Genomic DNA, 15736 nt, shown 5'->3' with positions numbered 1-15736 from the left:
TCCCTTGCCAGGGTTACGGTGAAGACCTCAACGGAAGTGAAGGTGGAGAAAAGGGGCTTCGGAACGGTGGAACTGACGGAAGAGGCAACCCTCCTATTCGGGGAAAATAGAACAGGAACTGCTGCCTTGTAGTTAGAAATGGGAATTTCAAAGGCTAAGGGAAGAAACTCCGGCAGAAAATCAGTAGGCCTGGCTACTTAGAAGGCAGCCCCTTCGCCAGGCTTTGGGTGCTGAAGGCCAATAACCTACTGTACACGCCCAACATTAACCTATTACAGAAACATCAATGAATAGAAGCCGGATGAATAAAACAGAGTCCGGTGGCAGATGTTCATTGATGCCCTATGCTCTACTTAGGAGATACAGGAATTAAGTCAAGTTAGCCTCCAACACTTGTTTTGGTATCCTTCCATCCACCATCCTCATAACATGTCTAAACAATGTCAATCTCCAACCTATCGCTCAGTTTTACTACCCCTATTTCTTTTCTGATCTCAACGTGTCTTTCTCTGCCTCTCCTTGTCTTCCCTACCATACTCCTCAGGAACCATCTCACTGGCCTGAATTTTACTCTCATCTCTTGCTGTTATATTGTGACATTTTTAAAACACATCAGTTCACAGACTGAATGACCACAAGGATCTTTTTCTGCGGTGAAAAGGAATAAGTCTAAATAGTCAACTTACACAGCAATTTAGTGATGTTTAGTATTGTCAATATTTAATGGTATACTTTTTACAGTACAATATGCTGTATACTATCTGTGTTTCGTTACATCAGTTACACAACTGATGCTAGGACTGATACATTGATCCACTGTAGACTTGTCTGTGGCAAGACCATCATATACAGTTTATAGTCATTATTGCTAAAGGTTTGCTATATTGCTATTCATGCTATAAGTCATTTCACAATTGAGATGATGCTTAATACATATAATTTTTCCGTTATAAATTCTTCCTTGCATAACAGAGGCTCCCAAGATTTTTATTGAAAAAGAAAAGTGCATCAACATTTGTCAACTGAGATTCAATATTTTTACTGCTTCCAATGCTCTTAGTTGAATTATATTGTAAATTACAGCAAAACTATCATTTTTCAACTCAGTTATAAACTCTAGCACTACAGTACTGACTCCCAAATTTACGTTTTGATTGATTGATGTTTGTTGTTTAAAGGGGCCCAACATCGAGGTCATCAGCCCCTAATGGTACGAAATGAGATGACAAATTAAAAGCCCAAAATCCTCCACTGACCAGAATTCAAAGCACGAGGACGAAGAATGAATGGATGGATTGATATGAAGTTAAAACGATCAGTGGATCCAACCCACAGTGCCTCACATGCACAGAAGCTCGCACAAAACAATAGAAGTACTGACCAAGGGACTGCTTCTATAGCATGATGCTGAATCGATTAGAATATGCTCGTTCTCGAAACGGGTCCAAAATCCATGTCATCAGCCCTCATAATGGTATTTATCACTAGAAAAGTAGAACCATGGTATTTCCCATGTTGCAGTACAATTCAAGAGTAGCGTAGACTCGCGGTATTCCATACATTATGGTACGACTCACAGGTGATGAAATTCGCACATGTATTACAGACCGAATGTGTTTCACACAATGCGGCGCCACTGACAGGCAACGCAAACCTATGGTGTTCATCACCTAAGTGTACTAACCACAGGGACTCGTACTATCCTGTGGTGTTTCTCATATAGTGGGTACTAATCTTAGGCAAGCCAGAACCATGGGTTCCTTCGTCACATGGTGTCGCTCATATAGTGCTACTAATCACAGGTACTGTAAAAGCCGTCGTGCCCACGTTTGCTACTAATCACAAACCTATTTAGTACCCAACATAATGGTACTACGCGCAAGTAAAGGCGACCCATGTGTTCCCCTGCGTGGTGGTACTAATCACAAATAGTTTCATGGTTCTAATTTGATCATCCCTTGGTCGCCTCTTATGACAGCAGAGGATACCGTGGGTGTATTCTTCGTCTGCATCCCCCACCCACAGGGGGTAGCTAAAGAGAAAAAAGAAGAAAAAAGTAGTGATCCGTCACTTCGAAAAATGAAGTAACGGACAAAGAAAGGCAAGGGCCACGAAGGGCGTGAAAATGAAAGACTCCCTAGGCCTTGAATACTCTAATACCATCGGGGTGAGAAAAGAACAAGAGTTGACCAAGGGAGGTCGGACAGGATAGACAAAAGTGAGGAGCCAGGCACAAGTAAGTGGAAGCAATACCAGGACTCAGCTAAGAGCCCTGTGTTCGCCAACCCACACTCCCAAGCTGAGGGCCCCTTGGGTCCCTTTTAGCTGCCTCTTACGACAGGCAGGGGATACCGTGGGTGTATTCATCTGCGTCCCCCACCCACAGGGGGTATTTACGTTCTTGGTACCATGAAAACACCATGCAGTTATTTGCCACATTCAGTTTCTCTTCTTGGTTCTGTCAATATTAGATTGTGCAACGTTGCTACTGCACAAAACACAGGTCAGTATCAAAAGGAAGTGATGGCAATGTTGTTGCCACTTTCATTGACCTTTAAATTAAAGGAGAAATTTCCACAGATGTGCATATGGTTTCTTGAGGAGTTTTCTCCACTGTAAGTGGTTAAACTCAGGTATTTTAAGACATGGTTCTAAATTACATTATTCGCAGCTGCAGCAACATAACATGAATATGCAATCTTCTTCCGCCCTATGGTAATCTTGCCTTATACAAACTTTGTGAGGGAAGCCATGGCTCACATATCTTGTCACTACATGCCACTGGGTCTGATCGGAATTAGTCCAGTTGCAGCTTAACGATAGATATGTTTAGGTACAAATTTCTAAGGTTCCTCAAAACAACAAAAGTTAGAAAAGTCTGCACTAGCTAAACAGGCCATGTGGAAGAGCTCGCAGAAGATAGATAGATCAGAACAAAGACGCAACTTCTGCATCTCTTCGAGTGACAATCCGAAAAGCTGAAGATATTTAAAAATGTTATTTTACATCCCACCAACTACTTTTGCGGTATTCGGAGACACTAAGGTGTGGGAATTTAGTGCTGCAGGAGTTCTTTTACATGCCAATAAATCTATCAACAGGAGGTTGACATATTTGAGCACCTTCAAATACCATCGGACTGAGCAAGGATTGAATCTGGTAAGTTTGGTTCAGGGTGCGAGCGACTGTAGCAGTCCTATTTACCCATCGTTGGCTGCTGCTGCTGTTGCATCGAACCCACTATTCGCGACTTAGCTCCATGTTTTGTACCCCCCCCAGCTCGCACATAAAGTCAACAACTTACTGCTGCACCACCTAGGAACCATGGTTTCTGCTTACATCATGGAAGAATGTTCTACAAGATTCTTTAATTCCTTGTGTGCATGTCCGTTCCCCTATTTCAATCCCGCTCTGACCCCTATGTATTGAGCTATGCTTGTTCAAAACTGAGTTCATCAGTACCTTTGGTGTGTCAGGGCCTAGGTGGAGGACTGTTTTACATTGGGAATTGGTCTCCCTGCTATTACTTCAGCCTGTTTTTTAAGGTGAGAAGACAGAAAAAGCCTTTAAAATCTCCACGAGGAATCATTTGGTGAATTACTTCTGTATGATATAGATGTTGATATCATCAGATGGCCAGGCCGACATCAATTTTTGGTAATGAGACAGTCTTTCAAGTGCACTGGCACTGCCGGTGACTTCAAGTAGCCTACGCAGCGGCCTTCACGGTATGCACTAGCCATGCATCTTGGTGGGTGTGCTATTTACCAACTGATGAGCCCAACTTAGCACACCAGGGCGAAACGCTGGCAACCAGGAATGAGTTAGCTGGAAAATTTATAATGTCCAATAACGGACCATTTATATTGGTATTAGCTACTTCTGTATGCGTGACTTTCTTCGAACACTGAATTGTTATATTTCAAAGATGCAGTACACTTATGGAAGTAAGAAAGAAGTAATTGTTCTCTTTTTCTAAAAAAACTCATTTTTTCCTAACAGTCAATCTCACTTCTTGTCAAAGATAAGCAAAAAACAACTGGTGTAAGATATTCTTTTGTGAAATCTTACTGGGAATGCATTTCAAAACTCAAAGTTTGAGTGAAGTTAACCGTTCTTTGCAACGCATTCTGGGGCTTAAATTATATTTGGATAAACGTCAATTTGTCCCACCAATGTGCAATTAAGAATTTAAATTATTTTGTGCACATTTCTCGCTCAAATTGGGAGTACACTTTTCTTCCCTTTTTAACGATTATGAAGAAGTTCATTATCGCAAATCACTCTGAAATAAGTATTAATTCTCTCCTTTTCTTACCTTTGAGTGATCATGTCTAGATTTTCTTGCTTCTAGTTTCACTGATAGGATTCTTTTAAAATCTCCCATTTTCCTTATATCGTATATTTTGGTCTGGGACTGGAACGCATAAATCAATTTTGGCACTTGTTCAATCTATTTTTCATGAATTGTATCTTTCTATCTAGTTGAATGAACATAATTTCCTTTAGGATTTCAAGTGCCCTCGGGCACGTAAACTTACCGTACAATATTGTAATTCCTAAAATTGTTATTCTAGTGTTTTCTTTGAACTACACTTAAGAAAATGGAATTTGCAACACCATGAAGGCATTGGTCATTTGTGTTGATTTTCAAGATATGGAACGATGCCAGATAGGTATGTAAACGATCAAAGTTTCAGACCCACTGGATTGTTGCTACAGGTCTCCCCACGTGATTGGTCGCGGAGGAATCAACTCCAGTATACGGACTCTGGTGTAGCGTAGTTGACTTGTAGTCTGTGCGGTGAAGTGTTTCCCGTCAAACATGCCTCGACGACAGAGAAGTTCAATATGGACAAAAATGAAATTCTTAGATTTAAATAAGAGAAGAGCACGCTATCAACAACTGTGCCGTTTGAGAGGGCTCGGATAATTGGGCTGTGCGATTATCGCTAAGGACTGTCGCTGCACGTGTTGGCCGACAGGCATCTACGGTACAACGTGTATGGCAGCAGTGGTCAAATGAAGGTACCCACACTTGTAGACCTGACGCAGACCCAGCGCGACAGACAATTGTGAGAGAGGATCGCCACATCATTCGGATGGCCCGGATGGAACCCCATGCAACAGCAGCGCAAATTCGAGCAGCTGTGGCACCCCACGTTACACAACAAACAGTTGGTAATCTCCTGCGTGCAGCTGGCTTACGAGCCCGTGTCCCTGCAGAAGGTGTTCCATTGACCCCACAACAGCGACGTGTAAGGCTGGCCTAGTGTCAGAAAGATCGACGTCGGTCGACGAATGGCATAGGGTTTTCTTTAGTGATGAATCGCACTTCTGTCTTGCCCGCAGTGATCGCCGGAATCGTGAGCGCCGACGTAGCGGGGAGAGGGGCCGCCCAGATCTTATTGTCGAAAGGCACACAGGGCCAACACCAAGCATTATGGTCTGGGGAGCTATTGGCTTTAATGTGAAATCACAATTAGTGCTTGTTGAGGCCAATATGACTGCTTGACAGTATGTTGATAGGGTACTCAATCCAGTGGTTGTCCCTATGATGGTGAACATTGCTAATGGGATGTTTCAGCAGGACAATGCCCGGGTTCACACTGCACGCATCTCCAGAGAAGCTCTCCACGACATCACAACCTTAGAATGGCCCGCCAGATCCCCGGACCTCAGTCCTATTGAGCATGTGTGGGACATGATTGGTCAACAACTGGCCAACCGTCCTCAGCCACCCACAACTCTGGAACAACTGACCCGTGCAGTGCAGCAAGCATGGGCCACAATTCCTCAGGAAGCGATCCAGGGCCTTATTGACACCATACCCCGGCGAATTCATCAATGTATTGCAGCTCGTGGTGGGCACATCCTGTATTGATTGTTGTCCAAACGTGCAGTCAGAGGGACCTGAAAGTGTAATCATCGAATCACAACTGAACACTCGTCCTGCATGTTCAATTGCAGCAATGTAGCACCACTCCTGGATTGCAATTTCCATTTTCTTCAGTGTATTTTGTGCACAATCTTTAAAACTCAAAGGCCTTTGGTTAACGAATGTTGTGCTTTCATAGTCGTCTATTAATATATGAGTAATACAAACTATTGTAGGATTTTCTTCTAAACAGCAACTTGTGAATTATATTGAGTTTTGAACAAGTCTACGAGGTCTTGTTACGTCTTTTCCACAAATGCTATTTTTATTCTAATCTGAGATTAGATCTTGCAAGCTATATGTTATAAAAACTATTACTGTTAATGTTATTCACTGAAAATAATACATATGATATTAAAATTTATCCTTTCACTTTAATTTATTCTCTCCTTTCTCTTTGATTATATCTTCTTACATGCTATCTTACAATCCACGGTAAAACTCTCAAATTTCGGGATCTGTCGCTACCTGCGCACTCATATTCAGGTTAGATTTTGACCTAGCCTCCTTAATTTATTTTTTTAATCTAAGCTTAAACTACCTACTAGCTCACTTACACTGCTCTTACACTATCTCTTAGAGACAATGACCTTGTACATTGATATTTAAGATTCAGGTCTATGTACTGTACCCTGGTAGGGGTGTCAGCTGCGCCATTCAATTATAATTATTTATTAAGGAATACATTTCATATTCGCTAAGCCTAATATCTTACAATATATATTGTAAGTAGTACTGGCCAGTTCGAAAGGTATTGTACAACCTACCACAGACCCTTGTCTCCACAAGAGATTAGGAAACACAATGGCCAACAAAATTAGTTTTCCCAGAAATTATTGCCAAGTTGGAAAGAGAAAGGAATGGTTATTTCAGAGTCAACGGAAAGTCTCCAGCCTGAGGGTGAAGTGATATTTAGGACAAGAAGATTCCTGGAAATTACATCAGGGCAAAACCGGGGTGGCAGCTGGGGGTGAAGCGAGCTGTTGGCACTTAAGAAAAAAATATGAAAGTTCACACTCCCGCTTAGCTATAGACTAATAGTAAAATTCACCAGGGAGAAGCAGTCACACCAACCTCACATTATAGGAGACGCTGGCAAATGTAACTTCACCACTGATTAAATTTATAAAACTAATTATAAATTCGAGATAAAGAGAAATTTAGTAGCCTAACCAAATTAATGAAGATTGACTGTCATAATTCTGAGAAATCAATGACGCTATTCGCTGATTGGCTAAAGGCAAGGGACGCAAAAAATGGCGCGTATTTGCCCGCCCAGAATACACGAGCTAAATTCACAATTATATTAATTACCAGCAATCGAATTGAGTCGAGATTTGACAGAGAGGCAAGAATCATATCACTTCAGTGAATCCCAAATTCTGGCCACTGGCAGGTCTGCACATAGTCAAATGAGGATATTGTAACTGCTCACTCTAAGGTGACCTCTCGTGAACTCAGAGGGGATGGACATGCACTTAAATAGTAGGTCAGGGCGATGGAGAAGACACTCTGAAAAGGTTGTTGGAGCTGTTACTACGTTCGTTAACACAGTGATCCAATATGTGAAGTAGTACGCGTTACGGACTTGAACATTCAACAGTCTCAGGAGTTTGAATACCGGAGAAAGTTACAAGTAGTTGCCAACCGACAAATCAATAGAAATGTATAAACATTTACGGAACTAATTAAATATAAACCTACAGGTAGGAGTGATATATTCTATCTAGGGAACAGTGCATATTACGCGAGAATGGTCGCGGGTGTTCGGCATAAATTTGCCAGTGAGCAGTCAATTACAAACTGATACCTGGTCAATCACGTGAACGTAAGCCAGGAGAAACGCGAACAGTCACGGAAGTGCCAGGTTCAAAACTCTAGTGCGCGCCGGGCCGTTTAAGATGATACCGATGTATCATGAATTCCTTAGTGCTGGGAAGGAATGAAGAACGTATGTTTACAATAACTACGCTAGATAAAAAGCCAGCAGTGTAAAAATTTCTGTGTTAAAATTAGAGTGTAAAATCTTCCGAGTGTTAATTTTTATTTGCTTTTCTACAATTTAAAATGTGTCATATTGAAGAGTGTAAAGGATTTCCTCTACTTGCTGACATGGAGACCAGCAGGATGGTGTGCTAAACTGGACAGGGCATGTGCTCCTCATTCGGTTCAGCAGACTACAGGCTGAAGTGAGCACCGTATCAATATTTTGTAGATTGCTAGACGTTAGCAGAAGGAGATCATGTTCTTTAATTATGGTAACTTGATTGTTAAACGAGCCGCTTCCCGGCTTGTCAAATTCAGATATAGGTAGGCAAAGGAACAAATTAATGTGTAAATATTTATATCAAGCACTCTTAATATTTTTTATTATTTAGTAAAGTAGATCAGGGTTGATTTTGTTTGTTCAAGTGCTTGAAGTGTTCGTGATTGTATAGGAGCACGTTTTACGTAACGATAAATTGAGATTCATTTTAGAAGTGCTCAAATGTTTTTTACTTAGGTCAGTTATCATAAACTTTATAGATATTAAGGCATGTTGTACGATTATCCAGAGGTAGAGGGTTGCCAGTGAATTTAAATGTTGTGGGACTGGATTGAAATCCATTTGTTTGTCTGTAAATATCAGCGAGTATGTGTGCTACAAAATTTTGCCAGCGGACAGCAAATAATAATCAGCAGAAATATCGGAGTGTTAAATGAACAAGGGTAATGTCTAAATGAGTGTTTAATAACAATGCTTTGTGAATAATGGCATGGGCCTAGTTTGATAGAATGATTGCAAGTGAAAGTAATTTAAATGTGGAAATAACCTGTGGCGTGGAAGACTAATTCTGGCAGAAAATTTGATTTTAACATTAATTGTTGATGTAACATTTTTGGACTCTGTAATAATCATAATAATTTGTTTGGAAGTGACAGAGGCACTTGTATATTATGATCATGCTATGTTGAAGGCCCAAAGTGGTCTGAGCCCATTTTTTAATTTGGAACCCGAGTGGGACAAAAATCCAACAAGGGATAAAATTGAGTCGTACTGATGAGGAAGAAATAGATGAATTCCGAGGCCTATGTCGATATTATATGCCAATTCCGGTGTTATGGTGGCAGAAGAGTCCACGCACCGAGGATTAATAAATTAAATGGTCTGAATTCCAGTGGAATAAATGGACTTCAAATGCGAAGGAAGGAATAATTTAGCACTCGCAGGGACTGGAGGGAGATTTCCAGCTGCAAGGTGCCATGGGATTTGAGATTTGTCTTGGGAGGACATGGTGTCCCATAAATTAACGACACCTTACTATCTGCATCACAGGATTTTGTTAATTATGGCAGAGCCATTTCATTAATTATGGCAGATGTGTGTGTTCAAACAAACGCATACTTCTTTGCAATGTCTGAATCTGGGAACATCTTTCTGGACAATGGTTCTGTGTGATCAGAACAAGACAATGCAAGGTTATGTTCAACAAAGAACGCCGTGAATAAACATTCAACTCGGATGAGTGCATCATCATCCTTCCCGTCTGCAAGAAAATACTTAATATTTTGTTCCTCTCGAGACACCTAGCACTATTTTTTGTGTGATACTGTGAGCTACAAAATCAGTCTTCGCTCCATGCGAGATATTTATATTACACCGACACGCAAAACAAAATGCATTATGGTTTCCTTTATTAGACTGTAAAATGAACGGAAATTCACTTTTATAGGTATCCCTTAACACTTGGAGACGTTTCTTACGTTTTGTAGTAATAATGTGAGAGAAAATACCAGTAACTGTCACCAACACAACTCTCTGAATTACATTCGAGCCATCAAAATTATGACCTAAGAATGAACATAAATGCACTGAAATACGCGAAACTACCACCTACAAAACAGATCAATGTGTCTCATACATTATTAACATAAGACTTCAACAGAAAGAAAAGCACAGAACCACAAGGAAAAACATGTGGCCTACAACTCCAACGAAAATATGCATAGAAACATACACGAAGCACACAATAACAAACTCACTCTTTCGTCCCGATTAACAAAGTCACTAGTGCGCACTAGCTTCTCTGGCTTGTAGGACGATTGCCGTCGAAGGCGACGAATCATACTCACCAAATAGAACATCAAATAAATAGATTGAAAATGAGGTTGCATAAATTACACAAGCACACAAGAATTTATCCTAGGGGAAGAGTATTGACTGTACTGGAAGTTATATTGGTCAAAAATAGGATGAAAAAATAAGTCGGAAAACCGAAAGAAGAGTTCAAAAACGGAAAGTTCCCGGGTAAATCAGAAGGGTTGGCAGGTATGCATATAGTAACACCTCGTACTATGCTGCCATTCCCCCACATCAGAGGTGCCAACTTTGAAGTGGATTATCAGTAATTGCCCTAAGCCCCCGAGAAAAATTTCAAGTCCAAAGCAGGCACCTTCCTTCCTGATAATGACACCCCTTTTGCCCTTCCCTCTAGCAACCTATCAAAAAGTATATCATCTTACACAATAACATTTGCACGCAACCTGTTGGTTCTGTGATAAAACCGTCCTTGTAGCTTGTTTCTCACGCACCAGCTGCTTTTCAGTGTAGTTTTTCTTGAAGCATCCTTCCGACTGTGATGATATTTTTGTTTTCTGAACCATAAGCGATACCAGTGCAGATGTGCTTAATGTAGGCCCAACTTCTTTCTTAATCTTTCTGTCAACTGTCAGGTACACTTAACACAGCAAATACAACATTACTGAAGGATTTGTAGTGGAGAAGAGCAGCACCTGAGCTCCTTCATTCACAACGAATTTTATAACACCTATGGGTAGCAAAAGGAAGTCACAATCGAATAAGCATCGTTGCCAACTTACAAGCATTGAAATAAAGACTATTTAGGAGAAAGGCTCGAAAGGACTCAACAGTTTTCCTTTTCTTTTGTTTCAGTCGAAAATGATTTTTTCGTGATAATATCAGCTTTTCCGTAATAATTTCCCCTTTGACCGTAACTCCGTTATCGTGAGGTGAAATCCGTAATAATTACGGACAATCCGTAATGGTTGGCACCTCTGCCACATTTACTTACTTCGGGTAGACTTGCAGTACTACTACTACTATAAATTCATAAACGTCTCAATCTAAACGCATCCAAAGAGTCAACTTCTAAAAAATAACCTATTCAATGCTATTGATATAAGGGATTCAGTCATATTTCCAAAAATTATTCCACTCCCATTTTGGGAAACAAACTCAGACCACGCTAATCGGCACTCAGGGTTACACAGGCCAAAACCTGCCACCACATTCACCTATGCAAATTCCCCAGTCTTCTACAATAATTACGGTAAATACATAAAGAGTAATTTTAATTAAAAATTAAAACTTATGAAGTAAATTATAGGGACATGTTTTGCCCTTTTTTAAGGGCATCTTCAGCCTTAATCTTGAACCTGAAAGATAATAAATCAGGATCCTGATTGCCGTAATATAACGTGTAATCAATGGCCTTCCATCTTTTGCTTTATTACATTCTGGATCCACCACATTTTTAATTAGTCAACCTTTTTCAGTAAATTAAAACAATTACAGTCAAACCTTCAAATTATTGCTGGGCCCGTGGTGTAGGGGTAGCGTGCCTGCCTCTTACCCGGAGGCCCCAGGTTCGACTCCTGGCCAGGTCAGGGATTTTTACCTGGATCTGAGGGCTGGTTCGAGGTCCACTCAGCCTACGTGATTTGTACTGAGGAGCTATCTGATGGCGAGATATCGGCCCCGGTCTAGAAAGACAAGAATAACGGCCTAGAAGATTCCGAAGCTTTTGAAAGTTTTAGGGTCCACCTTATTCAATACTATACAGTTTGTTGTACAGATGCAATTACAACATATTATGTTTATTCAGAACTAGTTTCAACGCTACGCTGCATCATCAGCTGAACAGAGGCATTGAAAAACTGGCAAACATATAAATATTATCAACATTATCACAAATTAAAATCTTATACTCTTACAATTAAACTGAATATATATTTAAAAAGATATAGCGTTTGTCCTTCGACTTGTTGAGAAAAGAAAGACAAACACTATATCTGTGATGATGTTAACGATGATAATATTTATATGATTGCAAGTTTTCCAATGCCTCTATTCAGCTGATGATGACACAGTATAGCGTAAAAACTAGTTCTGAATAAACATAGTATGTTGTAATTACATCTACACAACAAATTGTATAGTATTGAATAAGGTGGACCCCAAAACTTCTTTTAAAAACTTTGTAATCTCAGTTCAATAGAGATAAAAATGTTTATATTTTAAACGAGGAGATTCGTCGAGCTGACCACACAACACCTCGTAATGTGCAGGCCTTTGGGTTGAGCAACGGTCGTTTTGTAGGCCAAGGCCCTTCAGAGGGTGGGGGGGATTCTTAAATTATTACTTCTGATTGACAGGGCACTTCAGCTTCTAATGACACATTAAAAATTTTGGGAATAGTTTCTCTTACTAATAAAATTCAAGATTTTTCTTGGCCTTATCAATTTCATACTGTTCAAGATTAACCAACCCTGTTATAATAGGGTCTTTTATCTCTTTTGATTTCTAACTTAACACACACATTCCCTTAATAAATTCTGTGAATTATCCTGTATAAGGGAATGTAAATTTAATATTGTATCATAGTTTTTGTACTCAATCTCAGAGATGAAATTAATGGATTGTTACTGGAACTTTCAGATGTACTATTTCATCATCTTGAAACCGCTACCGGATTATCAGGCGCACAATGATTTATGCAATGATGCTCTTGTTTGCTCACCTATCAGCTTAGCTCTCCACATAAGCAAAAATTAAATCACATTATTTCTAAAAGCCTTTCAGATTCTACTATTACTTTTTCTACCACAAATTATGCTTCACCAGCTTTAATCGATAAACCGGACGGTAATACTTGTCTTGTTGTAGACTATAGAAAACTTAATCAGGAAATAGTTTATGATGCATATCCCATTCCTCATTTATTCATCAGATCCCATTGGATGCAGATAGCAGAAAATGTACTGCCTTTGTAACACTTAATGGACTTTTTGAATTTACCAAAGTTCCATTTAGGATCCCTGATAATGCAACGCTTGGTAGGTTTGCTGTTTTCTCATATCAAGTTTAAATATGTATTTCTGCATACTGATGATCTTCTGATATTCAATTCTGATTTTTCATCACATCTTACGCATTTAATAAGTATTGACTATTACATAATGCAAATTTAACTGCAATTCCATCAAAAATTGTTCTTGCTAATACCTCAGTAAAATTGTTAGGTCATGTTCTTTCCTCCCAGGGCTTTGCCGTTGATCCTCAACAAACCGCTGCAAGTTATCAAATCACTTCATCCCCCTTCCCATCCACCACCAAATACTTGAAACAACTACATGCCTTTTTAGACATAACTGGCTTCTGTAACAGATTTATCCCCCACTATTCAGATATTACTGAACCACTTAATGCCCCACTGTCGGCAGCCCTGAAGATTGATTTTCATGGTCTCCCATTTTCACATCAGGCAAATGCTGAGTCTGTACCATAATTACTGCCACGGCTGCTTCCTTCCCACTTCTAGCCCTTTCATGTCCCATCATCTCCATAAGACCTATTTGTATCGGTGCTTTAAAAAGGAAAGGAGCTCAATTTATCTGGACATAGAAACATCAAAAATCATTTATTAATTTAATGTAAACATCATGTACATACTCGTCCTCCTGTCACCCGGTGGCCCCAGGTTTGATTCCTGGTCAGGTCAGGGGTTTTTAATTGTAATGATTAATTCCCCTGGCCTGGGAACTGGGTGTTTGTGTCGTCCTTAACATTCCTTTCCTCACATTCAACACATTACACTTCCGCCATTACATAATACACGCAGTTTCTTCACATAGTGCCAGTACGGGCAAAAGATCTACATAGATCGATGCCCCAAACAAATAGCATTTTTTTAAAAATCATTTGCATGCTAAGTAACTGTCCTGCAAACGAAGGGTACTAAAGCCAATGAAAAATATGTACTGTCTTCCATCACAGAAAGTTTAATAATAACTAGTGGACCCGTGCTGCTCCACAGCATTAGTTATAAATAGGTAAGATCACTTGTCCTGATATGCCTGTCGTAGTCATACTGTTTTGCCTGCCCTTTCCAATAGTTTTATGATCATTTAACACCAGTATATAATAACTGATTCATTTGTAATGTAGTTTATAACACTTCTTTCCAAACAATATTTACTGTGCTTCGGCCAATCAGGCGTATCCGGATCTTAACATTTTCAAACAATCTTCCCCGAGATAGTACAACATACAACTGGCTGTGACTGAATACTGGTTAAGGTAAGTAGATACCCACTTTTTTCAAGAGGCTGTCCCTGCACGTTATTACTGGTAACGGTCATACAGAAGGCTAGTCGACTTGATATCTTCCTGTCTGTGCATACGCCGATGTTTTCTATTAACAGCATGTAAGTTATTAGGAAACTTCCTCCACTTGTTGAGTATATTTATAAGCTGGGGATGGTCAGAAAAACAAATTGCATTATAACACAGAATAATAATCTTCAATTTATCAGAGGAAGTGTAAACTCTCTGGCCTGACAGGTAGTAATCAAACACGGCTGCATGCAATGACATTACTAAGGATGAAAATCACATATATCAGAATATTAATGAAAGTGTTAGTTGCTTAGCAACCTGCTAAGTACAGAATGTATTGTGTGTTAGGGTAAGCCTTCGCCTGCAATTACTGGAGTGATCATTTAATGATTTTATTTTATGATTACTCAAAGTTGGCTGAACTTAGAGACCTATCAAGGTCATATATCCACTGACAGGTAATTCCAGAGAGAATAAAACAAAAATGAAGCAAATCTGTCCTGTAGAACAGACGGGTGAATTTGCCAAAGCTGTTTTAGTAAATTCTTAATATATAGATGATGATGATGATGGTAATAATAATAATAATAATAATAATAATAATAATAATAATAATAATAATAATAATAATAATAATAATAATCGCTTTACATACCACTAACTACTTTTACGGTTTTCAGAGACGCTGAGGTGCTGGAATTCAGTCCTGCAGTTCTTTTATATGCCAGTAAATATACCAACACAAGACTGATGTATATGAGCACCTTCAAATACCACCAGACTCAGCCAGGATCGAACCCGCTAAGTTGGGGTCAGAAGGCCATCGCCTGAACTGTCTGAGCCACTCAGCCCGGCCATAGACAGTTTAGGTGTTGCATTGTAACAGTGGAGTTTTCTAGATGTAGTTAAGCATCGAACTATTACATATGAAATATTATTTATATAGGTATGTGTTCAAAATCTGAAACGAACACATCTAAGCAGGCATTAAATAGGCTCGATTTCATTGGTAAACTTGTGTCCTCGTCCCGATGTGAGCTACATATATAATTTTAGTCAAATACCAGTCTTCCTACCATTCTTAAATCTCTGGCAGTACCGGGAATTGAACCCAGACCAACGAAGACGGCAGCTATCCATTACACTACGGAAGTGGATAATTTCATCTGTAGCCTTAGCTAATCCAACATTGTCCGGTTCAGCCTTTATACATTTTGCCTTTATTACACTAATCTGGTTTTAGACAAATAATCTGGAATTAAAATATTACTTTTTATAACAAGAGGATGAGACAGACATTAGAAAATTTGCCTATTCAGCAAGTGCCACGACCAAGAGTAGAAGATTTGCCTAATCAAGTGCAACGACCAAGGAAGGGTGGGAAAAGAAATTATCCTGAA

General features: G+C 39.6%; 1 protein-coding gene across 3 annotated transcripts in view; it reads right to left on the bottom strand.

The window, feature by feature from the left end:
• The window catches only part of Moca-cyp (nuclear cyclophilin protein Moca-cyp), a 414025-nt gene that overhangs the window by 354703 nt on the left and 43586 nt on the right, over window positions 1-15736 (bottom strand). The window contains exon 1 of one of the 3 annotated variants that reach the window (XM_067137908.2): window positions 11520-11613. The exons of the other annotated variants lie outside the window; for them this stretch is intronic. The gene's annotated coding sequence lies outside the window, so the exon portion shown is untranslated. Of the gene's footprint in view, window positions 1-11519; window positions 11614-15736 lie in introns of those variants that run through there. 3 annotated transcript variants of the gene reach the window in all.

The sequence above is a fragment of the Anabrus simplex genome, chromosome 1 (genome assembly GCF_040414725.1).
Source record: "Anabrus simplex isolate iqAnaSimp1 chromosome 1, ASM4041472v1, whole genome shotgun sequence".
NCBI lineage: Eukaryota > Metazoa > Arthropoda > Insecta > Orthoptera > Tettigoniidae > Anabrus > Anabrus simplex.
Note: the sequence above shows the minus strand (reverse complement) of the source record. Positions and strands in the feature narration are given on the sequence as shown.